This window comes from Ptychodera flava, chromosome 16, assembly GCF_041260155.1.
Source record: "Ptychodera flava strain L36383 chromosome 16, AS_Pfla_20210202, whole genome shotgun sequence".
Lineage (NCBI taxonomy): Eukaryota > Metazoa > Hemichordata > Enteropneusta > Ptychoderidae > Ptychodera > Ptychodera flava.
The window spans coordinates 33,738,206-33,754,127 of NC_091943.1; the positions used below are offsets into that span (position 1 = coordinate 33,738,206).

The 15,922-nt window shown below is 39.4% G+C and overlaps 1 long non-coding RNA gene across 4 annotated transcripts in view; it reads right to left on the bottom strand.

Annotated features, from left to right (window-relative positions):
- The window catches only part of LOC139114651 (uncharacterized), a 79,625-nt gene that overhangs the window by 61,321 nt on the left and 2,382 nt on the right, over positions 1-15,922 (bottom strand). For 2 of the 4 annotated variants that reach the window (XR_011547917.1, XR_011547918.1), the window contains exon 2: positions 2,072-2,208. This is a non-coding gene — a long non-coding RNA (uncharacterized lncRNA). Of the gene's footprint in view, positions 1-2,071; positions 2,209-4,416; positions 4,560-15,922 lie in introns of those variants that run through there. The other 2 variants (XR_011547919.1, XR_011547920.1) reach the window with 2 other exon arrangements.

The window sequence follows — 15,922 nt, forward strand, 5'->3', positions numbered from 1 at the left end:
ACTTATTGACATAACTATCCATATACTGGCTACAATCTATCCACTATCTATATTTTAAATGTACAGTCACGGTCTCTCGTCTAATCTACACTTATTGACATGACTATCCACATGCACGTTACAATCTATCCAACTATCTAATATTTGAATGTACAGTCATGGTCCCTTATCTAAACTTATTGACATAACTGTCTACATGCACACAACAATCACTCCACTATCCCATATTTTGAATGTACAGTCATGGTCTCTCATCTACACTTATTGACCTAACTATCTACATGCACACATACAATCACTCCACTATCCATATTTTGAATGTACAGTCATGTCTCTCATCTACACTTATTGACATAACTATCCACATACACACTACTACATCACTCCAACTATCCCATATTTTGAATGTACAGCATCATGGTCTCTCATCTACACTTATTGACACAACTATCTTGCATGCACTACAACAATCACTCCACTATCCATATTTGAATGTACAGTAATGTCTACTACTTATTGACATAACTATCTACATGCACACAACAATCACTCAACTATCCAATATTTGAATGTGACAGTCATGGTCTCTCATCTACACTTATTAAATAACTATCTACATGCACACAACAATCACTCCACTATCCCATATTTTGAATTTACAGTCATGGTCTCTCATCTACACTTATTGACATAACTATCTACATACACACTACAATCTATCCAACTATCTAATATTTTGAATGTACAGTCATGGTCCCTTATCTAAACTTATTGACATAACTGTCTACATCACACAACAATCACTCCACTATCCCATATTTTGAATGTACAGTCATTGTCTCTCATCTACACTTATTAAATAACTATCTACATGCACACTACAATCATTCCACTATCAGATATTTTGCATGTGCTGATATGCGCTCATCTACACTTATTGAAATAACTACCACATACACACTACAATCTCTCCACTATCCATATTTTGAATGTACAGTCATGGTCTCTCATCTACACTTATTGACACAACTATCTACATCTACACAACAATCACTCCACTATCCCATATTTTGAATGTACAGTAATAGTCTCTCAACTACACTTATTGACATAACTATCTACATGCACACAACAATCACTCCACTATCCCATATTTTGAATGTACAGTAATGGTCTCTCAACTTCACTTATTGACATAACTATCTACATATCACGCAAATCTAATTTAATCTCTACATGTTTAATGTGAGGGCAAGATGTGTGGCCACACAGGACATCACACCAAACCTACACACCATTAATTATCTTTCATGTTACTGTGTAATCAAGATGTGTGTCCACATTGGACATCACACCTGGCCTACACAATATTATTAATTATCTGAACATGTATACTGTGTAATCAAGATGTGTATCCACATAGGACATCACACCTGGCCTACGCAAATCTAATTTAATCTCTACATGTTTAATGTGAGGGTCAAGATGTGTGGCCACACAGGACATCACACCAAACCTACACAACATTAATTATCTTTCATGTTTACTGAGTAATCAAGATGTGTGTCCACATTTGACATCACACCTGGCCTACGCAAATCTAATTTAATCTCTACATGTTTATGTGGGGGGTCAAGATGTGTACCGGTACATGTTTACTGTGGGTCAAAATGTGTGTCCACATAGGACATCACACCAGGCCTACACAAATTTCATTATCTCTATATGCTGTGTAAGTCAAGATGTGTGTGACCATACAGTACTGAACATCACACCGGGCCTACATACACATTCAATAACCCTAAACCCTACATGGTGTTTTTGTACACATAACTGTTAGTTGTTTAATTATATGAGGAAACTCCGGTGAGATAGAAATATTATTTATGTGTCGCTGTAGTTGTCACTACTATTTATACACAACAATGACATAAATTATACCTTTTAACAGACATGTGTTATTCCAAAAAATTTGATCTAACAAAATCATGCGAGTTTTTGAAAGATATCACTTTACCTTCATTCATTGTACTCATTAATTAACACAATCAAATTAAACATTTATACATACCTTAATTCTAATTCTGAACGGAGTATTGGGATGACAAATTGTAATAACCGGATGATAACTACACTGGATTCAGACAAGGAGACATCATCCAATACAGTGTCTACACTGTCAACCTGCACAGGAAGGTTGCGAATAGCCTTCCCAAGAAAAAAGCAAAATCAGTGAGAAAGTACTGGCCTAAGTGGGTAGCTGACTTAGCGTGGGTTGGAAAACAGAAACTGAATAGACTACAACATACACAGAATTATTCAAATTCACAACACATGTAATTCTATCAGATGTGAGATTGTCCAAATGAAGTTTCTGGTGACTGTAATTATCTCAATAAACAAGATGAAATAATGGAAAATTTCAATTGGAATGTTTACATTAAGTTCTATTCTCTACAGAACCTCTCCCCATCCATATCGGGGAGATATCTCAGGTAAATATACAGCATTCATCACAACAATACTTCTCTATTAAACTTTGTACATTATTGGAGCCCTGGATGATATCATTCTATTCAGATTCTTCCAAAAAGTCTAGTGTAGTGCTTACATTTTGTCAGAGAATCTCAAGGAAACCAACTTGTTTCTGTACCCAGAAAACTGCACATTGGTGGACGGTCAGACACAGTGCTACTTGTTTGGCAAAAGAAACTCCTTTAAGCCATGAAACAGATTTACAGCCACAGTAGCTGTAACTTTTGGTGATTTTCAGCATTTTTGTTCTGTATACCGGTATTTACTGAACTAGTTTATTGTTAAACGTATAAATCATGTAGAAATGTCCACTATATAGCTTATCAGCACAGCTCATATGTGTATAATGAACATTGTTATTGATAAATAAATTTTAGTCCGGACTAAAATTAAAATGTAAACAGTAACAATGCATTCTATACACATACACTTTGAATTCACAAGCTGAACACTGTGTATTTGTATATCTTTTGTTTGCATTGAGCGTCCGCTTAATACACATTACGGTTAATAGGACCTGTCTTTAGTTTTTTTCTTTTGGCATTTGGTCATTGAACTGTCACAAGGTCTTCAGTGTTTTTACCTGCAAGATAATGGTTTAGACCTGTGACATGCTCAATGGAGCCATTTTTCCCATGATTCAATTTTACAGGACGTTTAAGAAGCCCAGCAAAAGCATTTGTTTTTTATGATTTTACGGAAACCCTATGATTTAAAGTTGGTGGAAATGACTGTATTGGGTAACAGCCTCCCCTAGAGGACATTTAAAAAATACTGCCAATAAGACGGTGTCACTCCCATATGATCAGAGTTGTTGTATAATAACTGTGGCGTTGGGTCACATAGCCCATGGTGAACTGCATTAAAAATCAGTCAATAGGATTCAGAGATGTTTGCTCAAAAATGGGAGAAAATGACCCAAAAATACAATCACACAAATTTACTTCAATTTGAAACAAAGCATATCTAAAACAAGGAGTTTTGAGTATTTACATTTCTTGATGGATTTCACAGAAATATTCTTCCAAAAATAAACTTCCAGTTTGAAGGAGCCACGCTGGCCAGGGAGGCACCCTCTTTGTCCAATGTAAACGTCCCCCTATTTTCTGGCTCATGAATATTAATTAGGCCACAATGGCGCGCTCACTTTTCGTGCAGCGGAAGCAAAAACGACTCCGATTGTTGTGAGTGTTTATAATTATTGAAGCCAGGTATGTATATTTACATTGATACTTCAAAGAGTTTGTTAACTACATGTACTTTCCCTTGACAAATCTGGCAATATTCGATTCGGCAGGTTGCCAAATGTCACTATTTCTCACTGCTATTGCCGGTTACCAGGCAAGCGCTAACTTCATAGCAACAACCACCTTCCCAAGAAAATCGTATCAAATTGATAGTTTTATGCCATGATTCAAAATTTTAAATCATACGATTGTTGTTTGATAATTTCTGAGCCTTACAACTATAATTTCAATCACTATTGATAACTTTTGTTGAAATCAAGTCAGGCTGAAACTGCCGTATTCGCCGTGCAGTCAATGAATATTGCTACTCCATTGACGGCTATGGCAGATTACACATCGATTTCACCAACTGTAGAAAAGATGGTTGTTTTATAAACGCAAGTGTCCAAATTCAAAATTCTGAAACCAACAGTTGTTTTTAAATTCCCAAATGAACTGAAGGACACTAAAATTTCGCCATTATATAGAGAAATAAAAAACTGAACTGAAAGAATTTTCATATCTTGATTACTGCGCTCGCAGTCGAAATGGCCACGCGTATATGCGCTTACGGACCTGCATGCATACGCGTGTCGCCGTGTGTCCCTTGGGAAATATACTATGTTAATGGCAGCGATTATGGATAATGACATACCGGTATGTGCAGGGACTCTTTTTCCCGGCAAACACCTCGCATTTGATCGATGAACTGTGTGAAATATGCAGTTATTTTGAGTTTGAGTTCAGCCTGTCAGTGCGGGGTAGTATCCCTCTTTGACCAACGGCAATATGAAAAACTTCAGCTCCATTAGTTATTACAGGTTGACGGTCACCTTTAGGTTTAAATATAACTGACGATTCTATTATATAGTAGCAACCTTGGTTATTTACAACTTAGAGATGAAAGTTTAATACTTCATATCGCTTCATGAAACATAAAGCATGTTATTTTTTCCTTGTATGTATGTATGTATGTATGTATACATGTATGTATGTATGTATGTATGTATGTATGTATGTATGTATGTATGTATGTATGTATGTTAGCTGTGCATGGCAGGGTTGTGTGTTACCAGCATTATACGACCTCCGACCACAGGCTATGGTGGGAGGCCACATAACGCCGGTAACACACAGCCCTGCCATGCAGAGCTACTATGTATGTACCAGGGGTATGTATGTATGTATGTATGTATGTATGTATGTATGTATGTTAGCTGTGCATGGCAGGGCTGTGTGTTACAGGCGTTATACAGCCTCCCACCACAGGCTGTGGTGGGAGGCCACATAACGCCGGTAACACACAGCCCTACCATGCACAACTAAATGTATGTATGTATGTATGTATGTATGTATGTATGTATGTATGTATGTATGTATGTTAGCTGTGAATGGCAGGACTGTGTGTTACCAGCGTTATACGGCCTCCCACCACAGGCTGTGGTGGGATGCGATGTATGTATGTATGTATGTATGTATGTATGTATGTATGTATGTATGTTAGCTGTGCATGGCAGGGCTGTGTACGTGTTACCGGCATTATACGGCCTCCCACCACAGGCTGTGGTTGGAGGCCACATAACGCCGGTAACACACAGCCCTGCCATGCAGAGCTAGTATGTATTAATGTATGTATGTATGTATGTATGTATGTATGTATGTATGTATGTATGTATGTGTGTGTGTGTGTATGTATGTATGTATGTATGTTTGTATGTATGTATGTATGTATGTATGTATGTTAGCTGTGCATGGCAGGGCTGTACCGGTGTTATGTACGGCCTCTCACCACAGGCTGTGGTGGGAGGCCACATAATGCGGTAACACACAGCCCTGCTATGCAGAGCTAGTATGTATGTATGTATGTATGTATGTATGTATGTATGTATGTATGTTAGCTGTGCATGGCAGGGCTGTGTGTTACCGTCGTTATACCGTCTCCCACCCCAGGCTGTGGTGGGAGGCCACATAACGCTGGTAATACACAGCCCTGCCATGCAGAGCTAGTATGTATGTATGTATGTATGTATGTATGTATGTATGTATGTATGTATGTTAGCTGTGCATGGCAGGGTTGTGTGTTACCAGCATTATACGACCTCCGACCACAGGCTATGGTGGGAGGCCACATAACGCCGGTAACACACAGCCCTGCCATGCAGAGCTACTATGTATGTAGCAGGGGTATGTATGTATGTATGTATGTATGTATGTATGTATGTTAGCTGTGCATGGCAGGGCTGTGTGTTACAGGCGTTATACAGCCTCCCACCACAGGCTGTGGTGGGAGGCCACATAACGCCGGTAACACACAGCCCTACCATGCACAACTAAATGTATGTATGTATGTATGTATGTATGTATGTATGTATGTATGTATGTATGTATGTATGTATGTATGTTAGCTGTGAATGGCAGGACTGTGTGTTACCAGCGTTATACGGCCTCCCACCACAGGCTGTGGTGGGATGCGATGTATGTATGTATGTATGTATGTATGTATGTATGTATGTATGTTAGCTGTGCATGGCAGGGCTGTGTACGTGTTACCGGCATTATACGGCCTCCCACCGCAGGCTGTGGTTGGAGGTCACATAACGCCGGTAACACACAGCCCTGCCATGCAGAGCTAGTATGTATTAATGTATGTATGTATGTATGTATGTATGTATGTATGTATGTATGTATGTATGTATGTAGTGTGTGTGTATTTATGTATGTATGTATGTTTGTATGTATGTATGTATGTATGTATGTATGTTAGCTGTGCATGGCAGGGCTGTACCGGTGTTATGTACGGCCTCTCACCACAGGCTGTGGTGGGAGGCCACATAATGCCGGTAACACACAGCCCTGCTATGCAGAGCTAGTATGTATGTATGTATGTATGTATGTATGTATGTATGTATGTATGTATGTATGTATGTATGTTAGCTGTGCATGGCAGGGCTGTGTGTTACCGTCGTTATACCGTCTCCCACCCCAGGCTGTGGTGGGAGGCCACATAACGCTGGTAATACACAGCCCTGCCATGCAGAGCTAGTATGTATGTATGTATGTATGTATGTATGTATGTATGTATTTATGTCTGTCTGTATGCTGTGCATGGCAGGGCTGTGTGTTACCGTCGTTATGTCTCCTCCCACCACAGCCTCTGGTGGGAGGCCGTATAATGCGGTAACACACAGCCCTGCCATGCAGACATTAGGGGACGTTTCCATCTAAAAAACAATGCATATTCAATGCACATTCACCCTTGAAATAGGGGTTAGAAGGGCTATGGAGCTCCTAATTAAAGTTATTTGCCATCTCCTAAGCTGTTTGCCATATGTGATTAGAGATAGCAATTAAGGATGATAAATACCTTTTAGACACTTTCAGATTTTTATTTTTTCTCAGTTGAACATGTCCCAAACCCCAATAAAGTATACATTTTCTGAAAGCCCTGATATAGAGCTATCCGACCAAGCACAGTGCACGGTCATTATTTGCATAAGAGTCACGTGACAAGCGTTTTGCTGAACTTTCCAAAAACCGGTTTTCCCGGCCTTATGCGAACACGCTGCAAGATTTCCGGTTGGAATTTCTTCATTGACAAGCCTTGACAATATCCTTCAAAACCGTGTCTGCGATTTTTTTCGGAGCTCCATTCAAATTATATGGCGTGATAATTAAAATTCCTTGAAAAGCACCTTCGTCCAACACCTTTAAGAGCGCATTAAAAATAACAAAGGCATATAAAGGAAATCCAAGACACGGATTGTGAATTCATTATGTTTCCAATGGACGGTGTGAATTTCAAGCAGCTAGTGTTTGTGAGCGCGAATTGACGAGGTGCCAAAGAAGGGTACTTCATTCACACATTGAATTCGAGAAAAACGCAAAAACATGTTTTGATACTTCTACGCTACGGCATTTGATAAATAGACGTGCATGAGCCTCAAAACGGGCATACTTTGTTACCAAGTGATGGTGTCGGCCGGGAATGACAGTTGTTCAGAGAAAAAGTCCTAGGAAAATAAAATAAATCGCGGAAAACTACCAATTTTTGGAGCCTTGCGTGTCGACACATCGCCACAGCGAATGGCTTCAGTGGGAAAAACAATGACGTCAGCAGTCATTACTGATAGCGGGCGTGTCCTAAATTCATATGCAGATAAGCTTGTTTGCGTTCCCCAGATCACACTCCCCTCACACGCTATATAGACATTGCAGAACCGTAGACTTGATAGCGTAGTATCGCACTAATTGCAAAGTTAATTCTAGGACGCGCCATTGCGCAATAAAATCTCGAATGGCCCTCATTTCTACGTTTGACGCGCCACTAAGGGGGGAACATTATATGAATGGGTCGATCACGCAGAGTTCACGTAGTTCATACATTCGCGAAGCTCCCCGAAGGTCATTACCTCAGTCATAGTGTGACATGTAAAACGATTCAGTTACCTATCAACCTTTGCAATTAAATACCCACTACAGCATATATGGTGGTACATAGGAAGCTGGGTAGAAAGGACGGATGTAGGGGACACGGTGTTTTGGAGCCATACGCATGTGGCATGGCCGATGAATATAGAACAACGGCACTGGCCGCTGCGTAAAGGTGGAAAGCTAGTCGACACTTGGATTTTTAACGCCAGTACTAATACTGGTAGTTGATGAACCCAGGATGATCGGGCAGTCCCTTAAATTGAAGCGTTTGCAACGTCTACCGTCCATACAAACGAAATGTTGAACACTGCAAGGAAAACATCCATGATCGTTTTGTAGAGCAACACATTTTAGTAGCAGGTGTTTGCATAGAATAACACCGCTGTGTAAAATCCTTTGGCCAGAACCAATGATCGTAAATTTGCTAATACATACGAGTTATGTTTAAAAGTTGATGTATCGATCACTTTATTTAGGTCGTACGGGTTACAGTCTCGTGCTATATCAGTGTATGAGTAGCCTAATTGTCGATGCGTGCAAATCGAGGGCCACTCTCGGAGAAATCCTACGGCTTTGATCATGATCATTTCCACAGTCAAAATCACAGTCCTTAGCAATCTGTACAGTTGTTCAAGTCCGACATATCAATAATTCATCACATAAGTTACGTAAACAATTGAATCAAACCAAACGGTTTGCTGTTGCCATTATTTGGCCTGTTGCGTACGTACAAGGGACAACTTTGCAGTAGGCTTGGTTGGTTACGGGGCGCCCGATCTCCAGTATTCTCCTTTTCGATCTCCAGTATTCTCCTTTTCTTGACTTGATAGACTATTGCATTTTCTGCAGAAAATTCAAGGTTTTTACATGTGTGATGATGATGGCCCCCGATTTTCTAAAATGGCCCCCTTGGGACAGGAGTTGGGGCTAACAGTGGCCCGTTGTTTTTAAATCCTAGAATGAACACTGTGTAATTGTTTATCTAACATTGCGAAAAAGACGTCAACCACCGTAAAGCGGCGTGTGCAGGCTCCGACCAACCCCAAGCAAAGAGTGATAAACGTCGCACTGCTGAGAAATCGTAGTTGACACGATGTCTTGACCACACTAAGAAAAATGACTTGCTCTCTGGTGTAGACTATGTTTGGAACTGTACGAATACTTGTTTATTGGACTACGCTTCGACAAACATTTGATTACGGTTTATTGTTTACAGACGGAAGTAATCCTGGTGTTTGGAGAAGTCACAGCACGTCATTATGTAAATTAGCTAGTGCAACGCAACGTTGTGTCACTCAAGATGGATTATGGAAATAGCAATGCAAATGTGTCCACAATGTTTACAAAAAGCTCCCCGATTTAACCGGGATAGCCACGTGCATTTGTTTTGATTTTTAAAAATCGTGAATTACACGGAAACCATTCCTTATCTTGAACTGGCGACACATCTCAATTCTGGGTCTTACTTCAAGGTGTATTCTCAGAGATTTTTAAAAATTTGACAGAAAAATGAACGATTTGGTATTTATCATCCTTTATAAGTGGGTGTACAGGGAAGACATCTTTGCGTTACACACTTCACTCATACAGATAATCGTTCGCCTTGAACTTCTTTGAACATTGTACCCTAATTTTCACAGAATAGGACCTATAAATATACTACACGCCATATGTTAGTTCAAATTAATAAAAGTAGGAACAAATTCCGATGTCCTGAAATGATAATACTGTTGTCAAGGTTTACACGAGACTGAGTTTGTGCCGCTTCGCTGTACAATACCTTGCAATGGCATAAAGTAGTACCGGCCAAGCTATTGGTATCTGAAGTTGTTGACTAAGCGTTATGTAATGTCTGATTATATCTGTTATCATATACCCATGCCCATATTGCTACATCCGAGTGACGTTCAACGTAAAATATCGGCCGTGATACTTCACGGTAAACGTCGAGATATGCACGATGAACGTCATCAGTTTTAGAGTTTTCCCGAACTACATTAGCAGTTTGTTGGTAAACAACGTAAACAACAAAATGGCATCCACCGCTCCCCGCCTGGGAAGCGATGTCCCCGACATAAAAACTTGAAGGGCTTCGAGGAACGCGGGTATTTCTGGCTGCAAAATACGGAAATATCAGGTTGAGTCTTGAAATGTTTTCCCATGGTATTTTTTGGTCAAGTTCTAGCAAACATTCTGCCGTTCGCACGGCGCCGGCACTGCTGTGCACGGTCTACGCCGAACAGGTAGTGAGCGCGTGGCGTGACAGCGATGTCGCGCGTGCGACGACTGTTGACATGGCAACTCTAAAGGTAAACTAACAAAATGGCGTCCCCTCTCCGCGCGAGCTCTGTGCCGTACGACGATCGAAATCACGATAGATTTAAAGCTGAGCAGTTTTTGATCGGTTACAGTTGTAATAGCATATTGCACCTTAAAATGTTCCTTCTGTATGACGATTTTTGTATCCCAGTGTCTTTCTTCTTGGGTTTCATTGAGATATGGACGACTTGCAGCGATGTCGCGCGTGATGTTGACATCTTCGTCGTATACTTTATGAATGAAGCCTGTTCACATAAACATTCTGATATTTATGCGCAAGGCGTAATAAAGTAAAGCCTCAAAATTAAAGGTTTTTCGTTCTATTAGTTAAAATTCCCTAAAATTATGGGCTTGGGTATATGATAAATCGGTTATTACCCAATATCGCCTGTTCCTGTGTCGTATCAGCATGAGTGTCATTTGTGCTGGGTCAGACACAAGACGAAGTCGAGTGTCTGACACAGCACAAATGACACGAATGCTGATACGACACAAGGAACAGGCGATATTGGGTAATAACCTCTAAATATAACTACTGTAGATTGCATATTATCAGTGCAGAAAGAGCTCAAAAAAGTGCACTGTTTTTTAGATGCAAGCATCCCGTCATGAGCTAGTATATACATGTACCGGGGTATGTATGTATGTATGTATGTATGTATGTATGTATGTTAGCTGTGCATGGCAGGGCTGTATTACCGGTGTTATACGGCCTCCCACCACAGGCTGTGGTCACGGGGAGGCCACATAACGCCGGTAACACACAGCCCTGCCATGCAGAGCTAGTATGTATGTATGTATGCATGTATGTATGTATGTATGTTTGCTGTGCATGGCAGGGCTGTGTGTTACCGTCATTATACGGCCTCCCACCACAGGCTGTGGTGGGAGGCCACATAACGCCGGTAACACACAGCCCTGCCATGCAGAGCTAGTATGTATGTATGTATGTATGTATGTATGTATGTATGTATGTATGTATGTATGTATGCTTGCTGTGCATGGCAGGGCTGTGTGTTACCGGCATTGCATGGCCTCCCACCACAGGCTGACAGGCCACATAACACCGGTAACACACAGCCCAGTATGTATGTATGTATGTATGTATGTATGAACCGGTATGTATGTATGTATGTATGTATGTAAGCTGTGCATGGCAGGGCTGTGTGTTAATACTTAGTCAGAAAACAGACAGGTTCAGGCAGGAGGTAAGATAATTCTCTTTCTCTTTCTCTCTCTCTCTCTCTCTCTCTCTCTCTCTCTCTCTCTCTCTCATGCACACACTGTATATATATATATATATATATATATATATATATATATATATATATATATATATATATATATATCACAAATAAATTCAAGTATAAAGTAATAATATCTGTTGTTTAAGTTTAATGCAGATATCATTACTTTGCACTTGAATTCATTTGTATTTTTATTTGTAACGTTCTGCTTTTTGCATGAAGCACTGTACTTTCCAATGAGGACTGAAGCACTGCACTTTCCAAAGAAGACATCTGTACACATATAAAAATAAAAAAAATATATATATATATATATATATATATATATATATATATATATATATATATATATATATATATATATATATATATATAATAGATATTGTGTTTTTGTGTGTGACGTTTGACTGTTGTCTTTACATCTTAATACATAATTCAGAGAAGACTAGAACTTGCATTATTGCTTTCTTCAAATTTCGACACAGATTACGTAGCAATGATTGCATAATTATTTCTTTAAATTTATCTGAAGTGGAGAGGTATTTTTCGATCTGACTAGGCGTGGTTGAATTAATAAGAGTTTGCCACAGCCCATCAAGTGCTGGCTGTGGGGGGTTTGTGATACTAACATTGCTATGCTGACAGTTAGACTCTGCTGATGCTTGATGGATAGCAGAAGCAGCAAGAATTGTCTGTGTTCGGCGGACATTTTGAGGACCTCGAGATACAGTTAGACACTCACTGTTGTTGGAAAGTACAGTGCTTCATGCAAAAGCAGAACGTTACAAAGGAAGTTCAATATGGGGTTGGGTCTTAATACAATGGAGGGAAGAGAAGCCAAGCATTTGCGCTTACTTGAATTCAACACCCCAGAACAGATGGTCTCTCATATTCAGGCATGAATACGTACTACTGTATTGGCTACACACACAAGACCCCTGTTCTGATAATTATAGGGGGGGGGGGGGTCATATGGGATTGAAAGCCATAGAGAATGCCAAATATATTCCAGACAGATATTATGATGACCCGTATAGTTACTGTTTTTGTGGCAATGAGAAGCAGTGTTCCTCTGAATCTTGTGAAATTCGCAGCTGCAAATTTATGGGGGAAATTAAACGGTCTGCAGTGAGTGGGAAAATAAGTAAAATTCTGAAAAATACATTGAAGTGATGAGCTTTGGATGCAAAATTGTGCATGCCTTCACAGTGTAAATTTGAATGGATATAATAGGTACATACAAAGATGTTGATAAGTTTTGCCTATATAAGTTAGAAGCTAATTGTTAAACATTTTGTAGGATTATTAGAAAATCATAAACAGCTGAGAATGAATTTTAAACAGTTAAGTGTAAGATTGAATTCAGTTTTTGTCTGAGAATGATCTTTGTGCTTTGATAAATATATCAAAGAATTTCAGTTTTTTAGAATTAAGTGAGATCATAATTTAGTTTCATAATCACTGCTGAGACTATATCCAAAGGTTTTTGAAGTAATGTAATTTTATATTTTGGCTGCATTTTAATGGAATTGTAAAGTCTGAATTTGTAAAATTTAGTTTAAAAAAATTTCTTCACTGCAAAAGTTCACTTCATTTGCTGAGTTGAACATTGCAGCAGAGCTTTCAAAGAGGTGATACTTGAATACATGTTTGACCAATGGTTAAGAAATAAATGCATGTAGTGTTTTTTATTGACAAGTTATCTTGTTAATATTTAGGATGCCTTTCATTCTGAAACCACCATTGTATGTAAGGAATATGGACTGTAATTTACTGTATGCCACAGTTAACTTTCAAGCAAAGTAATAAAGATCACAAACTTTGATGAAATATCAAATTGTTTTTTTCTTTTATTTCTGTATGATTGAACATGTGCAGAAACATCTGCTGATTTCATGCTTTGAAAAAAGGCCAAAAAAATGTGAACTCTTCACTGCTATGAAATGATTTCAAAACTTGAACAAGAACGTCAAACCTCAGCAGTTCAAAATTTCTCCAGGACAATTCACCATTCAAACATGTTGAGGAACCCCATGTTTGTTCCAACAGCCATAGTGGAAGTTGATCGTCGCTGTTTCTGATGTCTTCCTATACCGCACGATCATGGGCTTGTCATCGGTACAGATAACTTCCATACGCTGAGCCTTCACTGACCTCAGTAACAGCTGCTGATTTTCGTAGCTGGCTTCACGGCCAAGGATAGTTGACTTTTGTTCAACCAGGTAAATTTCAGAGTTACTGTACACAGTGTTTCAGACTCTTCAATGCGCATTGAATTGCGGGTTGAATACAGCCGAATGAGCTCAAACACTTCTGCTGGAATATTTCTGCTGAAGGTTCCCTTCCATGGATTCCGCATTGAGCAAGAGGGTTTCAATTTCTGGGTCACTGCTGATCGCCAATGTCTCATTTCACACTCAAATATTGGGTATACACCTCTATCTGGCGGAGCTTTACCTTGTCAGCTGTGATTTTATCATGTTTCTTGATTGCAGGGTCAACATTGGCATCTAGTTCATCGAAAAGGCCATGTACCGGTAGGTCACAATGGAAATCGCCCTTGCTTAATTCTCATAAGCTCAAACTTTGCGTTGCGTAGCTTACGCTTGACAGCTGTAGCGATGACTATTATATAAACATGGGCGCCGCCATATTGATTTACAGTAACTACGGAAAATGACCTCAGTCATGACCCCAATATAGGTATACGCGCTCTGTGAAGCATTGGACAAAACAGGGCGCTGCTGGGCCGCAGTGAACATACCGTTATACTTCATCTCTTGTATAAACACAGATGGCTGTGTGCTATCTATCAGCTGAGCTTTATAAACTGTCAATTTCAATGTCAATACCCCTTTCAACAACAGACTTTTTGAAACCAATATTTTAAAGCCATCAATTGGACCTCTTGTATTATAGCAATCATGGTGATATTAAAAAAAGATTTTGCAAAAGAAATGCAGGGGTTTCACTAAGTTTTGAAACAGGGGCCATATGAAAATTACAGGGGGCCAAGCCATACCAACCACCAAACATGTGGATGTTTGGTACGTACCCCCACCCCTCACCCACCAATACACGGTTCCAAATTAGCTTTTTACAAACTGGACAAAACAGTTCATCAACCACAAACGGTAAGTTACAAGTTTTATTTCAAGCACTGCTTACAGAAATAAGTCATTATGATCATCTACAAACAGGGTTCGAAATTTATTTTTTTGTTTGGTGGTCAAGTTTGACCACCAGATTCAAATTTTGGTGGTCAATTGCAAAATTCTGGTGGTCAAAAATAATTGTCATTGTCAGAGTGTAATTCTTGTGGAGGTCAGGGTCCATAGGGGTGAATAGTGGGCTGACATCTTGTTCTGGAACCATTCCACTATGCTGCTACTCGTCTTACGTTGGTCTATGTTGCATGCCAAGTAAAATCCACTAGAAAATTTTCAGTATTTTCACAACTTGAAATGAGTGCATGAGTGACTGACTGACTGTAAGTTTTGACAGAATTACAAACTGAGTAATCAAGAAATGACAATTACTGCTGATAACATGACAATTCTTGCATTTTTTGGACTTATGAAGTTTTGTCAGAGTTTTGTACAATGAGATGTTATGCAACATTTGCAGACTTAATCACAATAATCATGGCAGTAAACAGTAAAACAAAGAGAGACATTGTCTATCCAAAGGAACGCCTCACTTGGGTAGATTGGAGTGGGGTTGAAGGACTGACATTAAACCAAAGTGGAGGGACTGTGATTGAACAGACAAGATGTGTACTAGATAACTGCTATATCTATCTCTGAGGATAATATATTGTTTCTGGATACTCCTAGCAATAAACTGTGAGAGGAATGTAAGACTTACAGCTTTGCAGCACTAGTGTGACCTCCGAAATTTGGTGGTCAACATTGACCACCCACAACAGAATCTGGTGGTCCAAATGAGATAATTGGTGGTCTTTTGACGCATGACCACCGGGTATTTTGAACCCTGTACAAAGGAATCTGCATCCAGCCAAAGAACTTTAGCAGCTATTGTTATCTCACTTGTACAATTTAGGATGCAGTTTTCCTCTATGGTTTACCACTGAAAATAGTCATTTCAAGTGATTGTTGGTAGAACAGAATGAAAATTTCTGTGAATTTTGACTTTGACCTTAGT